The following is a 21822-nucleotide window of genomic DNA, read 5'->3' on the forward strand; positions in this document are numbered from 1 at the left end:
TAATTTCTACCTGTAACTCTCCTAAACCAGTATTACTCGAATCCAATGGAAAGTGGAAATCCTTGATAACAAAGATACACTTTTCACTGCTTCATATCTACGTAGGTATTTCAATGTTATTTTATCAGTCTGGATTACCATAAATTTATTTACTTCTAACATTCAAAGAATAGCAGTACTAAAGATTATGATTGGTTGATCAAGGTCATATATGAATAGAGAGAGGGGGTATGTTGATATAGTCAGCAGTTAGAAACCTTCGAAAGGAAATGCTTTTCTGAATGACTCCATGGGAAAAGTGATGACATTGCAATGGAAATAGAAATTTATATTTTTTTTCTACTCATCAATTTGATTAAAAGTAATGGATTGCTGAATAGTTCGGAACTTGAACTTTCACCAAAAAGAAATTGGAAGAGCATAACGACACTCTGATTTTGAACTCCAATTCACGTGTATATGTTATCATTCTAAGGATAAGTAATTTAGCTTCATGCACTTAAAACACACACACACGTATATTTACGAGTACATAATTTTATTAAACATTTGAATAATCGGCACAGTGCCATTATTATTAATTGTTAAGGTATTTTATATATATATATATATATATATATATATATATATATATATATATATATAAAATGAACGTGTCTGTCTATATACATATACCTACACAATAACTGTCAATTTTAAGTCTACGGACTCGAAATTTGATATACAGGGTAGCGAGATTTGGGGAAAATCTTTGTAATCCATTTTCGGCCAGGAATTTGTCTGTTAAGGTGATAAAGTTCAACGATTTTACCTTTGATAACTCTACCAAACTCCTCCGACAATTTTAGGTTTAAACACTTGAAATTTTAGATATAGGTTCCTTGGAGATGGGCCTAACTTAAAAACTTGATTTGAGCCCAAAACAATAAATATTATGGGGTCATAATAGGGGTCAAAGTTTTAAAAAAAATTTGACCTCTGCGGTCTCTATCAAATGATTCAGACAATTTCTGGTCTAAACATTTGAAATTTTATATAAAGGGTATTCAGAGACAGGGCAAGCTTTCTTATCGGTTTGGATCGAAAATTTTTAGTTACCAATATATAAATGTATGTATGTATGTATGTTTGCATGTCTGACTAAAACTTTTGACAAAGACGACGGATTTTTATAAGATCAGTATCGTTTTTAAGTTCGACCTTTCAGCCGCCAAATATCGAAAAATTTGGCTAAAAACATTAATATCTTCACCTTAAACTGGGTATTTTTCTACGAGGTGGGGGGTTGCTTTTTTCGCCGATATTTTCGAAAGTCATCTTCTCCTTTCGATTGTCTAGCCTTAATTTAAACATGATTCACTTCCGGTTTTTCGCTGGTCGTAACAGCAAAAACGTCAGGTTTTCCCCCGTTCTTTTCCTCCTTTGCGGTATTGTTTCGAGCCTGCCTTCCTACTATAACTTTTTTTTTCTTTTTGCTCAACGCACACATCCAAACACCCGAGCAACGCTGGGCTGAAATGCTACTATATATATATATATATATATATATATATATATATATATATATATAAATACCTCAAGAATTAATAATAATGGCACTGTGCCCATTATATATATATATATATATATATATATATATATATATATATATATATATATATATATATTGGATTTGGAAATCGTCCCATCACTTATATATATATATATATATATATATATATGTGTGTGTGTGTGTGTGTGTGTGTGTGTGTGTGTGTATTAGTGATGGGACGATTTCCAAATCCAAACATATATATATATATATATATATATATATATATATATATATAATGGGCGCAGTGCCATTATTATTAATTTTTTAGGTATTTTTATATATATATTTCCAAATTTATCCCGATTCCGATCCAATTACTGATTCTGTTCTAAACTTCCGATTCCTATACGATTCCCGTTTCCCGATTTCAATTCTTTTATATTTTATAAATATTTAATCATATATTTTTCCTCGTTTTCCTTGTTTTTAAAATTTTAAAACAAGAAAAGATTTATTTTGATCTTAAAACAAGGCCATATTGTATCAGTTCGTCGTTTGTTTACAACATGCTACTTCAAAGTTTTCATAAACAGTTAACAATAGTCAACGATTGGTAGGTAAATGTGAAAACGATGTAAGAACAAAATATTAACAATGCCCCCCCTCCATTTTTACGAATGAATTTCTAAATAATAATGTTACTATTTAAAATACCATTTCTAATATAGGGAGGGCATGGACATTGTTGACTATTATGTGCCTTCCTCCTATGAATGCAGTTTAAATTTTATTTTTATTATAAAAATTTGGTTGGTTATTGAATTTATTTGACTTGCTGTAAAAACAAAAAATAAAAAAACGAGATGCAAATAATAATAATAATAAAAATAATAATAATAATAATAATAATAATAATAATAATTCTGATTTCGTTTATCAACGTCTCTCTAGAAAGTGATGGGATTCATTTCCAGAGGATTTTCCTTAACCCTGTCTTCAAACCAGGTGCTTCAAAGATCAAGGGTTTTCCTTGCCTTCAGACTTCTGCAATTGTAGGTAACCATCAACATCCTTATATTGGTGGTACCTACAATTGCAGAGGTCTGAAGGCCGCCTAAAACATCGAGGATTTGTAGTTTTTTCAATTGTCCTTCCAGACGACTTGATACTACTCCTAGTGTACCAATTAAGATCGGGAATAATATCAGCTAAATCCCCTTTCCAAAATGAAATATTACTTAAAAAAAAAACTTCTCGGAAAGAAAAGCAATTATTTTAGTATTTACAGTGGATGCTCAGTTTCCAATATAAATGTAACATAAAATAATAGGTAGTTCTTTTTTGGGACGCCAAAACGCTAGATTTCAATCCGCCATTTTTGGTTCACCAAAAAATACGCCAGTGCACCAAATTTCATTTCGTCATAAAAACAAATTTTTACAGAAAAAAAAACTTATTTGTACATTTTTATCTAGCGAATATACATAAAATTACATACGAAAAACCACGTTTATTATTTTTTAAATCCAACTACAGAGCTGAAGTCGATGCTTTGCTTCTAAACAAAACTAACTTTTTGATAAATCTCTTCATGGCGTACCTGGAAAATATTTTTCTAATAGAATAAATATAAATAAAGTTTTTTATCAGAACATTTTTACATTTATCTAGCCAATAAACATAAAATTATGTATGAAAAGCTACGTTTATTATTTTAAACTTATATTCTAATACGAATTTAGGTTTTGCCGATTTTCTGTATAATAACATGTTTTTTAACAAGTAAAAATCGTTTTGGTGCAAAAAAAAAAAAATAAAATAAAAGCCAGCGATGAAACCGGTAAAAATGGCAAAAGTGAATAAATAAGTAAAAATGGCAAAAGTTGACAATCGAAAGGCAGAACATTCAAGAAGTGTTGGCTAAGCTCTCATTCCTCTAGTTTAAATCCTCCCCAAAATAAAATTAAATAAATATTTTTAGTAGACATTTACATATGTAGGGGTAGGGTTAGGCTTTTTAAATAGGGGCTAATCACATTAAACGATAAACTGCAAATGCTTTTTGTTAGTTTGGTCGATTCTTTTAGCAAGCCAGTGTCAAAAGTTTTTAAAGAAGTAGAGATAAGGACTATAAAATGTTATTGAATTTATATCCACTCCCTTTCTTTCTACATTCATTTGACTGTTCATCACAATTTATAATCCTATCAAAGCCATTATCAAAGCACCAACTGAAAGTCAGGCATATAAAATCAACAGTGGGTTCTTTGATATGATAGAGGCGCGTCTGAAATATATTTTCTGTGTAGAGCACAATTGAACGATGATACTTGACTTTTGCATTTTAAACTTTAATTCAAGTCATTATATGAAAATAATTTCATAAAAGTAACATTAGGTTCTGTACTTTGTAATGTAGACTACAATGTATTGTGGACCAAGTCACTGCGAAGAGGCATATGAAGCTTCCGGTGCACCGTGATCATTCTTCAACTAGAGCAGGCAATCAATCGATTTGATTGAAAAATGAACGACTTCACCAATTTCGATGACAATAAAAATATGTGAGTGTAAAACATTTGTGGATCATCATTCAATCCAGGGAAACGTTGTGTCTCTCAATTAGTAATAGCTAATTTTCTTCCGAATTGAGGAAAGCATAAACAAACAAAAACAAAACAAAACAATGATAATAACATAAATATTGGCAAACCAGAACAGTACTCTATTCAAAGTTAGCAGCAAACGGTGTTTGGTCAGATCCTTTTCCTGATACTAAATTTCATTAGTAATATAACTTCCGGCGAGTGTTTCAATTTCCCAAGTTTATTTATTTATTAAATTGTTCCTTAAAAGTACAAATAGTTAACAAAGAACATTCCTCTTCATGTTAAGGGCGGCTTTCTAAATAATAATGTTATTATTTCAGCAAGGTCAGTAACTTTTATTGAGTGGATTTCTACTAGTAATTTGTTTATTATTTATGTTTGAGTCATTATTGAGACTTCAAAGATATGACCCTATTATCGCTTTCATTTTTTTCTGATTCTCAAGTAATGCTCAACACTACTTGTTTTTTGAACCGAGTAAACGTTTTAAAATCTATTGTAAAACAAACCCAACAGTCCTATTATATAAAAAAAAAATTGATTATTTGTAAATGTTAATTTCTAATTAAATTTTGCCGATTTTCTGTATAATAACATGTTTTTTAACAAGTAAAAATCGTTTTGGTGCAAAAAAAAAAAAAAAAAAATTAAAAGCCCGCGATGAAATCTTTGAATTAAGTTTCCATTTTCAAGACTTAAAAAATAAATTGAATTATAGTAAATATGGCATCGGTAAATTTTTATTTAGACTTTTCAGATTATTATGCATAAATATTTATAATAAAATAATTATTAAATAAAACATTATAATTATTTTTTTTTAAATATTAAAATTTATTTGTTTTTTGAAGCGTGGGGGCTCTTTGTAAAACTAAATCTCCCTTAGTATTTTCTTTAATTTTCTATTTTTGAGTGATTATTATCAAGACCCCCTAAGATGTGAACTCCTCAGGTCGGACATTATTTCTCGTTCGACGCTACATTTTTTTTTTAACTGGATGAATGCTTTAAAATAAATTAAACCACTAACAACTTAGCCAGCTAGGTAGAAAAATCGATTTTTCCCTTTCAAAAACAGCAGTAAATAAGTATATGTTATTTTATTTGTTTTTGTTTTTGCGATACGTTTTTGAATAAATTCAATTATTAATACGAAAGTGTATTTTTACCTAAATGCAAGTTGGGAATAATTTTCCCTTTGACCAATTTGATGCTCCCAAATAGGGAGCGGCATATATTTGTTTTTTAAATATAATTATCCACTGACACGTGTTTCGTTGTGTACGACTCCCGGTAAATAAGTATAAATATTTTTTAAAATATGCGGTCTGTAGTCTCATTTTTAAACTGAATAAACGTTTTCAAATAAGTGAAAACACTAACAACGTAGCCAGTTAGGTAGAAAACGAACATATGGAAATTTTATTTTATCTTTTTTAAAAGAAAAGTAAACAAGTAAAAATATTTTCAAATAATATTATGGGGGTATAGTACCTTTTAAAAACAATATATCTTTCAAGAATGATCATAAAATGTGTTTTCAATCGATTTATATTGAATAATGGACGAGTTTTCCTACCTAGCAAAAATGGACGAGTTTTCCAGGCACTACCAAAAACACACTTTAAAAAAAGTTTAAACACAAATAAATTTATCAGGGATGTAGAAGAGTCTTGTCTTTGGTAGCATTTATTTGTTGAGTATTTGTTTATTATTTCTTTTCTTTTCTATTAATTACAGTAATAAATGTCCCAATCCAATTCTTTATTTTTTTCAAGTACTTGTATAAGTTTAAATGTAGATATAATTTCCTTTTTAATTAAGAAAATCTTCAGAATGTTTTTCTTTATGTATCTCATCCAAGATTTTGATGAACTGAGATTTACAACTGCAATGATGCCTTAAACTTTAATTATTTAAGAACAAGCCTACAAGAGACACCAATAATGTACAGCTGGCACCAATAAATTTAAAAAAAAAATTCCAGAGGATTTAAAAACTTTCTAATAATCAATTGAACTCCCTCGGGTGGGGGTATGTAGTTATTTAGCGAATCATAGATGCTAAAAATTCCTTTTTAAAGTTATCTCTCAATAAATGATCAATAAATAAAAGAAATTAAGAGCTGCTAGAAAATGCTAGATCAGTAAATGAGATTTATAACCCATTCTGTGACACTTCTCAGATTTATCATGTAAATAAACAACTAATAAAAAAACAATTTGTGCTTGTTTCCTTATTAATGTACAAAACAAAATTAAAAGAATCTGTTTGGAAACAGAAATAAGGTGATAATTTTTCCTATTCAAATTCCGACACCCTAAAAGGTTCCAATTTTTCCGATTTCGATTAATCATTCCAATCTATCTATGTAATATATATATGTATATATATATGTATATATATATATATATATATGTCTCTATATATATATATATATATATATATATATATATATACGACGCTCTTTGTGTAAACAAATCGAGCGGAGGTATTTCAGACGATATCAAAACATCGTTAAACTCACTACTCGTTCAAGCAGCCGCCAATAGCGTAATGGTTAGGAGCCTTGACTGCCGTACAAACGGTCGGGTTTCTATCCTGGCTTGAGGTAGTTGCCTGTCTAGCCGCACTGATGAGCTGTGAAACAGCGAAACAGTACTGTATGTGGATGACTATAGTGCTCCTCACCTTGAGTTGAGCATATTGAGAAGTGAAACACGAATTACCATTAGCATATAAGCGACGCTCTTTGTGTAAACAAATCGAGCGGAGGTATTTCAGACGATATCAAAACATCGTTAAACTCACTACTCGTTCAAGCAGCCGCCAATAGCGTAATGGTTAGGAGCCTTGACTGCCGTACAAACGGTCGGGTTTCTATCCTGGCTTGAGGTAGTTGCCTGTCTAGCCGCACTGATGAGCTGTGAAACAGCGAAACAGTACTGTATGTGGATGACTATAGTGCTCCTCACCTTGAGTTGAGCATATTGAGAAGTGAAACACGAATTACCATTAGCATATAAGCGACGCTCTTTGTGTAAACAAATCGAGCGGAGGTATTTCAGACGATATCAAAACATCGTTAAACTCACTACTCGTTCAAGCAGCCGCCAATAGCGTAATGGTTAGGAGCCTTGACTGCCATACAAACGGTCGGGTTTCTATCCTGGCTTGAGGTAGTTGCCTGTCTAGCCGCACTGATGAGCTGTGAAACAGCGAAACAGTACTGTATGTGGATGACTATAGTGCTCCTCACCTTGAGTTGAGCATATTGAGAAGTGAAACACGAATTAGCATTAGCATATAAGCGACGCTCTTTGTGTAAACAAATCGAGCGGAGGTATTTCAGACGATATCAAAACATCGTTAAACTCACTACTCGTTCAAGCAGCCGCCAATAGCGTAATGGTTAGGAGCCTTGACTGCCGTACAAACGGTCGGGTTTCTATCCTGGCTTGAGGTAGTTGCCTGTCTAGCCGCACTGATGAGCTGTGAAACAGCGAAACAGTACTGTATGTGGATGACTATAGTGCTCCTCACCTTGAGTTGAGCATATTGAGAAGTGAAACACGAATTACCATTAGCATATAAGCGACGCTCTTTGTGTAAACAAATCGAGCGGAGGTATTTCAGACGATATCAAAACATCGTTAAACTCACTACTCGTTCAAGCAGCCGCCAATAGCGTAATGGTTAGGAGCCTTGACTGCCGTACAAACGGTCGGGTTTCTATCCTGGCTTGAGGTAGTTGCCTGTCTAGCCGCACTGATGAGCTGTGAAACAGCGAAACAGTACTGTATGTGGATGACTATAGTGCTCCTCACCTTGAGTTGAGCATATTGAGAAGTGAAACACGAATTACCATTAGCATATAAGCGACGCTCTTTGTGTAAACAAATCGAGCGGAGGTATTTCAGACGATATCAAAACATCGTTAAACTCACTACTCGTTCAAGCAGCCGCCAATAGCGTAATGGTTAGGAGCCTTGACTGCCGTACAAACGGTCGGGTTTCTATCCTGGCTTGAGGTAGTTGCCTGTCTAGCCGCACTGATGAGCTGTGAAACAGCGAAACAGTACTGTATGTGGATGACTATAGTGCTCCTCACCTTGAGTTGAGCATATTGAGAAGTGAAACACGAATTACCATTAGCATATAAGCGACGCTCTTTGTGTAAACAAATCGAGCGGAGGTATTTCAGACGATATCAAAACATCGTTAAACTCACTACTCGTTCAAGCAGCCGCCAATAGCGTAATGGTTAGGAGCCTTGACTGCCGTACAAACGGTCGGGTTTCTATCCTGGCTTGAGGTAGTTGCCTGTCTAGCCGCACTGATGAGCTGTGAAACAGCGAAACAGTACTGTATGTGGATGACTATAGTGCTCCTCACCTTGAGTTGAGCATATTGAGAAGTGAAACACGAATTACCATTAGCATATAAGCGACGCTCTTTGTGTAAACAAATCGAGCGGAGGTATTTCAGACGATATCAAAACATCGTTAAACTCACTACTCGTTCAAGCAGCCGCCAATAGCGTAATGGTTAGGAGCCTTGACTGCCGTACAAACGGTCGGGTTTCTATCCTGGCTTGAGGTAGTTGCCTGTCTAGCCGCACTGATGAGCTGTGAAACAGCGAAACAGTACTGTATGTGGATGACTATAGTGCTCCTCACCTTGAGTTGAGCATATTGAGAAGTGAAACACGAATTACCATTAGCATATAAGCGACGCTCTTTGTGTAAACAAATCGAGCGGAGGTATTTCAGACGATATCAAAACATCGTTAAACTCACTACTCGTTCAAGCAGCCGCCAATAGCGTAATGGTTAGGAGCCTTGACTGCCGTACAAACGGTCGGGTTTCTATCCTGGCTTGAGGTAGTTGCCTGTCTAGCCGCACTGATGAGCTGTGAAACAGCGAAACAGTACTGTATGTGGATGACTATAGTGCTCCTCACCTTGAGTTGAGCATATTGAGAAGTGAAACACGAATTACCATTAGCATATAAGCGACGCTCTTTGTGTAAACAAATCGAGCGGAGGTATTTCAGACGATATCAAAACATCGTTAAACTCACTACTCGTTCAAGCAGTCGCCAATAGCGTAATGGTTAGGAGCCTTGACTGCCGTACAAACGGTCGGGTTTCTATCCTGGCTTGAGGTAGTTGCCTGTCTAACCGAACTGATGAGCTGTGAAACAGCGAAACAGTACTGTATGTGGATGACTATAGTGCTCCTTACCTTGAGTTGAGCATATTGAGAAGTGAAACACGAATTACCATTAGCATATAAGCGACGCTCTTTGTGTAAACAAATCGAGCGGAGGTATTTCAGACGATATCAAAACATCGTTAAACTCACTACTCATTAAATCAGCCGCCAATAGCGTAATGGTTAGGAGCCTTGACTGCCGTACAAACAGTCGGGTTTCTATCCTGGCTTGAGGTAGTTGCCTGTCTAGCCGCACTGATGAGCTGTGAAACAGCGAAACAGTACTGTATGTGGATGACTATAGTGCTCCTCACCTTGAGTTGAGCATATTGAGAAGTGAAACACGAATTACCATTAGCATATAAGCGACGCTCTTTGTGTAAACAAATCGAGGGGAGGTATTTCAGACGATATCAAAACATCGTTAAACTCACTACTCGTTCAAGCAGCCGCCAATAGCGTAATGGTTAGGAGCCTTGACTGCCGTACAAACGGTCGGGTTTCTATCCTGGCTTGAGGTAGTTGCCTGTCTAGCCGCACTGATGAGCTGTGAAACAGCGAAACAGTACTGTATGTGGATGACTATAGTGCTCCTCACCTTGAGTTGAGCATATTGAGAAGTGAAACACGAATTACCATTAGCATATAAGCGACGCTCTTTGTGTAAACAAATCGAGCGGAGGTATTTCAGACGATATCAAAACATCGTTAAACTCACTACTCGTTCAAGCAGCCGCCAATAGCGTAATGGTTAGGAGCCTTGACTGCCGTACAAACGGTCGGGTTTCTATCCTGGCTTGAGGTAGTTGCCTGTCTAACCGAACTGATGAGCTGTGAAACAGCGAAACAGTACTGTATGTGGATGACTATAGTGCTCCTCACCTTGAGTTGAGCATATTGAGAAGTGAAACACGAATTACCATTAGCATATAAGCGACGCTCTTTGTGTAAACACATCGAGCAGAGGTATTTCAGACGATATCAAAACATCGTTAAACTCACTACTCGTTCAAGCAGCCGCCAATAGCGTAATGGTTAGGAGCCTTGACTGCCGTACAAACGGTCGGGTTTCTATCCTGGCTTGAGGTAGTTGCCTGTCTAGCCGCACTGATGAGCTGTGAAACAGCGAAACAGTACTGTATGTGGATGACTATAGTGCTCCTCACCTTGAGTTGAGCATATTGAGAAGTGAAACACGAATTACCATTAGCATATAAGCGACGCTCTTTGTGTAAACAAATCGAGCGGAGGTATTTCAGACGATATCAAAACATCGTTAAACTCACTACTCGTTCAAGCAGCCGCCAATAGCGTAATGGTTAGGAGCCTTGACTGCCGTACAAACGGTCGGGTTTCTATCCTGGCTTGAGGTAGTTGCCTGTCTAGCCGCACTGATGAGCTGTGAAACAGCGAAACAGTACTGTATGTGGATGACTATAGTGCTCCTCACCTTGAGTTGAGCATATTGAGAAGTGAAACACGAATTACCATTAGCATATAAGCGACGCTCTTTGTGTAAACAAATCGAGCGGAGGTATTTCAGACGATATCAAAACATCGTTAAACTCACTACTCGTTCAAGCAGCCGCCAATAGCGTAATGGTTAGGAGCCTTGACTGCCGTACAAACGGTCGGGTTTCTATCCTGGCTTGAGGTAGTTGCCTGTCTAACCGAACTGATGAGCTGTGAAACAGCGAAACAGTACTGTATGTGGATGACTATAGTGCTCCTTACCTTGAGTTGAGCATATTGAGAAGTGAAACACGAATTACCATTAGCATATAAGTGACGCTCTTTGTGTAAACAAATCGAGCGGAGGTATTTCAGACGATATCAAAACATCGTTAAACTCACTACTCATTCAAGCAGCCGCCAATAGCGTAATGGTTAGGAGCCTTGACTGCCGTACAAACAGTCGGGTTTCTATCCTGGCTTGAGGTAGTTGCCTGTCTAGCCGCACTGATGAGCTGTGAAACAGCGAAACAGTACTGTATGTGGATGACTATAGTGCTCCTCACCTTGAGTTGAGCATATTGAGAAGTGAAACACGAATTACCATTAGCATATAAGCGACGCTCTTTGTGTAAACAAATCGAGCGGAGGTATTTCAGACGATATCAAAACATCGTTAAACTCACTACTCGTTCAAGCAGCCGCCAATAGCGTAATGGTTAGGAGCCTTGACTGCCGTACAAACGGTCGGGTTTCTATCCTGGCTTGAGGTAGTTGCCTGTCTAGCCGCACTGATGAGCTGTGAAACAGCGAAACAGTACTGTATGTGGATGACTATAGTGCTCCTCACCTTGAGTTGAGCATATTGAGAAGTGAAACACGAATTACCATTAGCATATAAGCGACGCTCTTTGTGTAAACAAATCGAGCGGAGGTATTTCAGACGATATCAAAACATCGTTAAACTCACTACTCGTTCAAGCAGCCACCAATAGCGTAATGGTTAGGAGCCTTGACTGCCGTACAAACGGTCGGGTTTCTATCCTGGCTTGAGGTAGTTGCCTGTCTAGCCGCACTGATGAGCTGTGAAACAGCGAAACAGTACTGTATGTGGATGACTATAGTGCTCCTCACCTTGAGTTGAGCATATTGAGAAGTGAAACACGAATTACCATTAGCATATAAGCGACGCTCTTTGTGTAAACACATCGAGCGGAGGTATTTCAGACGATATCAAAACATCGTTAAACTCACTACTCGTTCAAGCAGCCGCCAATAGCGTAATGGTTAGGAGCCTTGACTGCCGTACAAACGGTCGGGTTTCTATCCTGGCTTGAGGTAGTTGCCTGTCTAGCCGCACTGATGAGCTGTGAAACAGCGAAACAGTACTGTATGTGGATGACTATAGTGCTCCTCACCTTGAGTTGAGCATATTGAGAAGTGAAACACGAATTACCATTAGCATATAAGCGACGCTCTTTGTGTAAACAAATCGAGCGGAGGTATTTCAGACGATATCAAAACATCGTTAAACTCACTACTCGTTCAAGCAGCCGCCAATAGCGTAATGGTTAGGAGCCTTGACTGCCGTACAAACGGTCGGGTTTCTATCCTGGCTTGAGGTAGTTGCCTGTCTAGCCGCACTGATGAGCTGTGAAACAGCGAAACAGTACTGTATGTGGATACTATAGTGCTCCTCACCTTGAGTTGAGCATATTGAGAAGTGAAACACGAATTACCATTAGCATATAAGCGACGCTCTTTGTGTAAACAAATCGAGCGGAGGTATTTCAGACGATATCAAAACATCGTTAAACTCACTACTCGTTCAAGCAGCCGCCAATAGCGTAATGGTTAGGAGCCTTGACTGCCGTACAAACGGTCGGGTTTCTATCCTGGCTTGAGGTAGTTGCCTGTCTAGCCGCACTGATGAGCTGTGAAACAGCGAAACAGTACTGTATGTGGATGACTATAGTGCTCCTCACCTTGAGTTGAGCATATTGAGAAGTGAAACACGAATTACCATTAGCATATAAGCGACGCTCTTTGTGTAAACAAATCGAGCGGAGGTATTTCAGACGATATCAAAACATCGTTAAACTCACTACTCGTTCAAGCAGCCGCCAATAGCGTAATGGTTAGGAGCCTTGATTGCCGTACAAACGGTCGGGTTTCTATCCTGGCTTGAGGTAGTTGCCTATCTAGCCGCACTGATGAGCTGTGAAACAGCGAAACAGTACTGTATGTGGATGACTATAGTGCTCCTCACCTTGAGTTTAGCATATTGAGAAGTGAAACACGAATTACCATTAGCATATAAGCGACGCTCTTTGTGTAAACAAATCGAGCGGAGGTATTTCAGACGATATCAAAACATCGTTAAACTCACTACTCGTTCAAGCAGCCACCAATAGCGTAATGGTTAGGAGCCTTGACTGCCGTACAAACGGTCGGGTTTCTATCCTGGCTTGAGGTAGTTGCCTATCTAGCCGCACTGATGAGCTGTGAAACAGCGAAACAGTACTGTATGTGGATGACTATAGTGCTCCTCACCTTGAGTTGAGCATATTGAGAAGTGAAACACGAATTACCATTAGCATATAAGCGACGCTCTTTGTGTAAACAAATCGAGCGGAGGTATTTCAGACGATATCAAAACATCGTTAAACTCACTACTCGTTCAAGCAGCTGCCAATAGCGTAATGGTTAGGAGCCTTGACTGCCGTACAAACGGTCGGGTTTCTATCCTGGCTTGAGTTAGTTACCTGTCTAGCCGCACTTATGAGCTGTGAAACAGCGAAACAGTACTGTATGTGGATGACTATAGTGCTCCTCACCTTGAGTTGAGCATATTGAGAAGTGAAACACGAATTACCATTAGCATATAAGCGACGCTCTTTGTGTAAACAAATCGAGCGGAGGTATTTCAGACGATATCAAAACATCGTTAAACTCACTACTCGTTCAAGCAGCCGCCAATAGCGTAATGGTTAGGAGCCTTGACTGCCGTACAAACGGTCGGGTTTCTATCCTGGCTTGAGGTAGTTGCCTGTCTAACCGAACTGATGAGCTGTGAAACAGCGAAACAGTACTGTATGTGGATGACTATAGTGCTCCTTACCTTGAGTTGAGCATATTGAGAAGTGAAACACGAATTACCATTAGCATATAAGTGACGCTCTTTGTGTAAACAAATCGAGCGGAGGTATTTCAGACGATATCAAAACATCGTTAAACTCACTACTCGTTCAAGCAGCCGCAAATAGCGTAATGGTTAGGAGCCTTGACTGCCGTACAAACAGTCGGGTTTCTATCCTGGCTTGAGGTAGTTGCCTGTCTAGCCGCACTGATGAGCTGTGAAACAGCGAAACAGTACTGTATGTGGATGACTATAGTGCTCCTCACCTTGAGTTGAGCATATTGAGAAGTGAAACACGAATTACCATTAGCATATAAGCGACGCTCTTTGTGTAAACAAATCGAGCGGAGGTATTTCAGACGATATCAAAACATCGTTAAACTCACTACTCGTTCAAGCAGCCGCCAATAGCGTAATGGTTAGGAGCCTTGACTGCCGTACAAACGGTCGGGTTTCTATCCTGGCTTGAGGTAGTTGCCTGTCTAGCCGCACTGATGAGCTGTGAAACAGCGAAACAGTACTGTATGTGGATGACTATAGTGCTCCTCACCTTGAGTTGAGCATATTGAGAAGTGAAACACGAATTACCATTAGCATATAAGCGACGCTCTTTGTGTAAACAAATCGAGCGGAGGTATTTCAGACGATATCAAAACATCGTTAAACTCACTACTCGTTCAAGCAGCCGCCAATAGCGTAATGGTTAGGAGCCTTGACTGCCGTACAAACGGTCGGGTTTCTATCCTGGCTTGAGGTAGTTGCCTGTCTAGCCGCACTGATGAGCGTTGAAACAGCGAAACAGTACTGTATGTGGATGACTATAGTGCTCCTCACCTTGAGTTAGGCATATTGAGAAGTGAAACATGAATTACCATTAGCATATAAGCGACGCTCTTTGTGTAAACACATCGAGCGGAGGTATTTCAGACGATATCAAAACATCGTTAAACTCACTACTCGTTCAAGCAGCCGCCAATAGCGTAATGGTTAGGAGCCTTGACTGCCATACAAACGGTCGGGTTTCTATCCTGGCTTGAGGTAGTTGCCTGTCTAGCCGCACTGATGAGCTGTGAAACAGCGAAACAGTACTGTATGTGGATGACTATAGTGCTCCTCACCTTGAGTTGAGCATATTGAGAAGTGAAACACGAATTACCATTAGCATATAAGCGACGCTCTTTGTGTAAACAAATCGAGCGGAGGTATTTCAGACGATATCAAAACATCGTTAAACTCACTACTCGTTCAAGCAGCCGCCAATAGCGTAATGGTTAGGAGCCTTGACTGCCGTACAAACGGTCGGGTTTCTATCCTGGCTTGAGGTAGTTGCCTGTCTAGCCGCACTGATGAGCTGTGAAACAGCGAAACAGTACTGTATGTGGATGACTATAGTGCTCCTCACCTTGAGTTGAGCATATTGAGAAGTGAAACACGAATTACCATTAGCATATAAGCGACGCTCTTTGTGTAAACAAATCGAGCGGAGGTATTTCAGACGATATCAAAACATCGTTAAACTCACTACTCGTTCAAGCAGCCGCCAATAGCGTAATGGTTAGGAGCCTTGACTGCCGTACAAACGGTCGGGTTTCTATCCTGGCTTGAGGTAGTTGCCTGTCTAGCCGCACTGATGAGCTGTGAAACAGCGAAACAGTACTGTATGTGGATGACTATAGTGCTCCTCACCTTAAGTTGAGCATATTGAGAAGTGAAACACGAATAACCATTAGCATATAAGCGACGCTCTTTGTGTAAACAAATCGAGCGGAGGTATTTCAGACGATATCAAAACATCGTTAAACTCACTACTCGTTCAAGCAGCCGCCAATAGCGTAATGGTTAGGAGCCTTGACTGCCGTACAAACGGTCGGGTTTCTATCCTGGCTTGAGGTAGTAGCCTGTCTAGCCGCACTGATGAGCTGTGAAACAGCGAAACCGTACTGTATGTGGATGACTATAGTGCTCCTCACCTTGAGTTGAGCATATTGAGAAGTGAAACACGAATTACCATTAGCATATAAGCGACGCTCTTTGTGTAAACAAATCGAGCGGAGGTATTTCAGACGATATCAAAACATCGTTAAACTCACTACTCGTTCAAGCAGCCGCCAATAGCGTAATGGTTAGGAGCCTTGACTGCCGTACAAACGGTCGGGTTTCTATCCTGGCTTGAGGTAGTTGCCTGTCTAGCCGCACTGATGAGCTGTGAAACAGCGAAACAGTACTGTATGTGGATGACTATAGTGCTCCTCACCTTGAGTTGAGCATATTGAGAAGTGAAACACGAATTACCATTAGCATATAAGCGACGCTCTTTGTGTAAACAAATCGAGCGGAGGTATTTCAGACGATATCAAAACATCGTTAAACTCACTACTCGTTCAAGCAGCCGCCAATAGCGTAATGGTTAGGAGCCTTGATTGCCGTACAAACGGTCGGGTTTCTATCCTGGCTTGAGGTAGTTGCCTATCTAGCCGCACTGATGAGCTGTGAAACAGCGAAACAGTACTGTATGTGGATGACTATAGTGCTCCTCACCTTGAGTTTAGCATATTGAGAAGTGAAACACGAATTACCATTAGCATATAAGCGACGCTCTTTGTGTAAACAAATCGAGCGGAGGTATTTCAGGCGATATCAAAACATCGTTAAACTCACTACTCGTTCAAGCAGCCACCAATAGCGTAATGGTTAGGAGCCTTGACTGCCGTACAAACGGTCGGGTTTCTATCCTGGCTTGAGGTAGTTGCCTATCTAGCCGCACTGATGAGCTGTGAAACAGCGAAACAGTACTGTATGTGGATGACTATAGTGCTCCTCACCTTGAGTTGAGCATATTGAGAAGTGAAACACGAATTACCATTAGCATATAAGCGACGCTCTTTGTGTAAACCAATCGAGCGGAGGTATTTCAGACGATATCAAAACATCGTTAAACTCACTACTCGTTCAAGCAGCCGCCAATAGCGTAATGGTTAGGAGCCTTGACTGCCGTACAAACGGTCGGGTTTCTATCCTGGCTTGAGGTAGTTGCCTGTCTAGCCGCACTGATGAGCTGTGAAACAGCGAAACAGTACTGTATGTGGATGACTATAGTGCTCCTCACCTTGAGTTGAGCATATTGAGAAGTGAAACACGAATTACCATTAGCATATAAGCGACGCTCTTTGTGTAAACACATCGAGCGGAGGTATTTCAGACGATATCAAAACATCGTTAAACTCACTACTCGTTCAAGCAGCCGCCAATAGCGTAATGGTTAGGAGCCTTGACTGCCGTACAAACGGTCGGGTTTCTATCCTGGCTTGAGGTAGTTGCCTGTCTAGCCGCACTGATGAGCTGTGAAACAGCGAAACAGTACTGTATGTGGATGACTATATATATATATATATATAGACATATATAAATATATATATATATAAAATTGAAATTAGAAAATTTGAACAGACTTTAAAGATAACAATTAATAGAGACAAAATTGCAGGAATACTGTTTTCATCAAATCTCTTTCACAATGCAGCAATGTGTGAAAATTTCAAAAAATATTCTAAATATTCCTGCTGTGGATGTGAACTGGAAAACGTGGGTTTTGCTATTCAGTTTAGAAAAATGTTTGTGTGGAGAAAAGATGTGTGTAATTTTAGACCGGAACTGATTATTAACCTAACTTTGTCCAAAAGATATTCATTCCTAATTTCTAAGCATCCGAACTGATTATTAACCTAACTTTGTCCAAAAGATATTCATTCCTAATTTCTAAGCATCCGAACTGATTATTAACCTAACTTTGTCCATAAAGATTTTCATTTCGAATTTCTAAGCATCGGAACTGATTATTAACCTAACTTAGTCCATAAAGATTTTCACTTCCGAATTTCTAAGCATCCGAACTGATTATTAACCTAACTTTGTCCATAAAGATTTTCATTTCGAATTTCTAAGCATTGGAACTGATTATTAACCTAACTTTGTCCATAAAGATTTTCATTTCGAATTTCTAAGCATCAGAACTGATTATTAACCTAACTTTGTCCATAAAGATGTTCATTTCGAATTTCTAAGCATCTGAACTGATTATTAACCTAACTTTGTCCATAAAGATTTTCATTCCGAATTTCTAAGCATCAGAACTGATTATTAACCTAACTTTGTCCATAAAGATTTTCACTTCCGAATTTCTAAGCATCCGAACTGATTATTAACCTAACTTTGTCCATAAAGATTTTCACTTCCGAATTTCTAAGCATTGGAACTGATTATTAACCTAACTTTGTCCATAAAGATTTTCACTTCCGAATTTCTAAGCATCGGAACTGATTATTAACCTAACTTTGTCCATAAAGATTTTCATTTCGAATTTCTAAGCATCGGAACTGATTATTAACCTAACTTTGTCCATAAAGATTTTCACTTCCGAATTTCTAAGCATCGGAACTGATTATTAACCTAACTTTGTCCATAAAGATTTTCATTTCGAATTTCTAAGCATCGGAACTGATTATTAACCTAACTTTGTCCATAAAGATTTTCATTTCGAATTTCTAAGCATCCGAACTGATTATTAACCTAACTTTGTCCATAAAGATTTTCATTCCGAATTTCTAAGCATCAGAACTGATTATTAACCTAACTTTGTCCATAAAGATTTTCACTTCCGAATTTCTAAGCATCCGAACTGATTATTAACCTAACTTTGTCCATAAAGATGTTCATTCCGAATTTCTAAGCATCCGAACTGATTATTAACCTAACTTTGTCCATAAATATTTTCACTTCCGAATTTCTAAGCATCCGAACTGATTATTAACCTCACTTTGTCCATAAAGATTTTCACTTCCGAATTTCTAAGCATCGGAACTGATTATTAACCTAACTTTGTCCATAAAGATTTTCATTCCGAATTTCTAAGCATCGGAACTGATTATTAACCTAACTTTGTCCAAAAGATTTTCATTCCGTATTTCTAAGCATCGGAACTGATTATTAACCTAACTTTGTCCAAAAGATTTTCATTCCGCATTTCTAAGCATCGGAACTGATTATTAACCTAACTTTGTCCATAAAGATTTTCATTCCGAATTTCTAAGCATCGGAACTGATTATTAACCTAACTTTGTCCATAAAGATTTTCATTTCGAATTTCTAAGCATCCGAACTGATTATTAACCTAACTTTGTCCATAAAGATTTTCATTTCGATTTTCTAAGCATCGGAACTGATTATTAACCTAACTTAGTCCATAAAGATTTTCACTTCCGAATTTCTAAGCATCGGAACTGATTATTAACCTAACTTTGTCCATAAAGATTTTCACTTCCGAATTTCTAAGCATTGGAACTGATTATTAACCTAACTTTGTCCATAAAGATTTTTACTTCCGAATTTCTAAGCATTGGAACTGATTATTAACCTAACTTTGTCCATAAAGATTTTCATTTCGAATTTCTAAGCATTGGAACTGATTATTAACCTAACTTTGTCCATAAAGATTTTCATTTCGAATTTCTAAGCATCGGAACTGATTATTAACCTAACTTTGTCCATAAAGATTTTCATTTCGAATTTCTAAGCATCCGAACTGATTATTAACCTAACTTTGTCCATAAAGAATTTCATTTCGAATTTCTAAGCATCGGAACTGATTATAAACCAAAATTTGTCCATAAAGATTTTCATTTCGAATTTCTAAGCATCGGAACTGATTATTAACCTAACTTTGTCCATAAAGATTTTCACTTCCGAATTTCTTAGCATCCGAACTGATTATTAACCTAACTTTGTCCATAAAGATTTTCATTCCGAATTTCTAAGCATCCGAACTGATTATTAACCTAACTTTGTCCATAAAGATTTTCACTTCCGAATTTCTAAGCATCCGAACTGATTATTAACCTAACTTTGTCCATAAAGATTTTCACTTCCGAATTTCTAAGCATCGGAACTGATTATTAACCTAACTTTGTCCATAAAGATTTTCATTCCGAATTTCTTAGCATCGGAACTGATTATTAACCTAACTTTGTCCATAAAGATTTTCATTCCGAATTTCTAAGCATCCGAACTGATTATTAACCTAACTTTGTCCATAAAGATTTTCACTTCCGAATTTCTAAGCATCCGAACTGATTATTAACCTAACTTTGTCCATAAAGATTTTCACTTCCGAATTTCTAAGCATCGGAACTGATTATTAAACTAACTTTGTCCATAAAGATTTTCACTTCCGAATTTCTAAGCATCCGAACTGATTATTAACCTAACTTTGTCCATAAAGATTTTCACTTCCGAATTTCTAAGCATCGGAACTGATTATTAACCTAACTTTGTCCATAAAGATTTTCATTTCGATTTTCTAAGCATCGGAACTGATTATTAACCTAACTTTGTCCATAAAGATTTTCATTTCGATTTTCTAAGCATCGGAACTGATTATTAACCTAACTTTGTCCATAAAGATTTTCATTCCGAATTTCTAAGCATCGGAACTGATTATTAACCTAACTTTGTCCATAAAGATTTTCATTTCGAATTTCTAAGCATCCGAACTGATTATTAACCTAACTTTGTCCATAAAGATTTTCATTTCGAATTTCTAAGCATCGGAACTGATTATTAACCTAACTTTGTCCATAAAGATTTTCATTCCGAATTTCTAAGCATCCGAACTGATTATTAACCTAACTTTGTCCATAAAGATTTTCACTTCCGAATTTCTAAGCATCGGAACTGATTATTAACCTAACTTTGTCCATAAAGATTTTCATTTCGATTTTCTAAGCATCGGAACTGATTATTAACCTAACTTTGTCCATAAAGATTTTCATTCCGAATTTCTAAGCATCCGAACTGATTATTAACCTAACTTTGTCCATAAAGATTTTCACTTCCGAATTTCTGAGCATCGGAACTGATTATTAACCTAACTTTGTCCATAAAGATTTTCATTTCGATTTTCTAAGCATCGGAACTGATTATTAACCTAACTTTGTCCATAAAGATTTTCATTCCGAATTTCTAAGCATCGGAACTGATTATTAACCTAACTTTGTCCATAAAGATTTTCATTTCGAATTTCTAAGCATCCGAACTGATTATTAACCTAACTTTGTCCATAAAGATTTTCATTTCGAATTTCTAAGCATCCGAACTGATTATTAACCTAACTTTGTCCATAAAGATTTTCATTCCGAATTTCTAAGCATCCGAACTGATTATTAACCTAACTTTGTCCATAAAGATTTTCATTTCGATTTTCTAAGCATCGGAACTGATTATTAACCTAACTTTGTCCATAAAGATTTTCACTTCCGAATTTCTAAGCATCCGAACTGATTATTAACCTAACTTTGTCCATAAAGATTTTCACTTCCGAATTTCTAAGCATCGGAACTGATTATTAACTTAACTTTGTCCATAAAGATTTTCATTCCGAATTTCTAAGCATCGGAACTGATTATTAACCTAACTTTGTCCATAAAGATTTTCATTCCGAATTTCTAAGCATCCGAACTGATTATTAACCTAACTTTGTCCATAAAGATTTTCACTTCCGAATTTCTAAGCATCCGAACTGATTATTAACCTAACTTTGTCCATAAAGATTTTCACTTCCGAATTTCTAAGCATCCGAACTGATTATTAACCTAAGTTTGTCCATAAAGATTTTCACTTCCGAATTTCTAAGCATCCGAACTGATTATTAACCTAACTTTGTCCATAAAGATTTTCATTCCGAATTTCTAAGCATCCGAACTGATTATTAACCTAACTTTGTCCATAAAGATTTTCACTTCCGAATTTCTTAGCATCCGAACTGATTATTAACCTAACTTTGTCCATAAAGATTTTCACTTCCGAATTTCTAAGCATCG

This window comes from Euprymna scolopes, chromosome 18, assembly GCF_053919585.1.
Source record: "Euprymna scolopes isolate OS-2025 chromosome 18, ASM5391958v1, whole genome shotgun sequence".
Lineage (NCBI taxonomy): Eukaryota > Metazoa > Mollusca > Cephalopoda > Sepiida > Sepiolidae > Euprymna > Euprymna scolopes.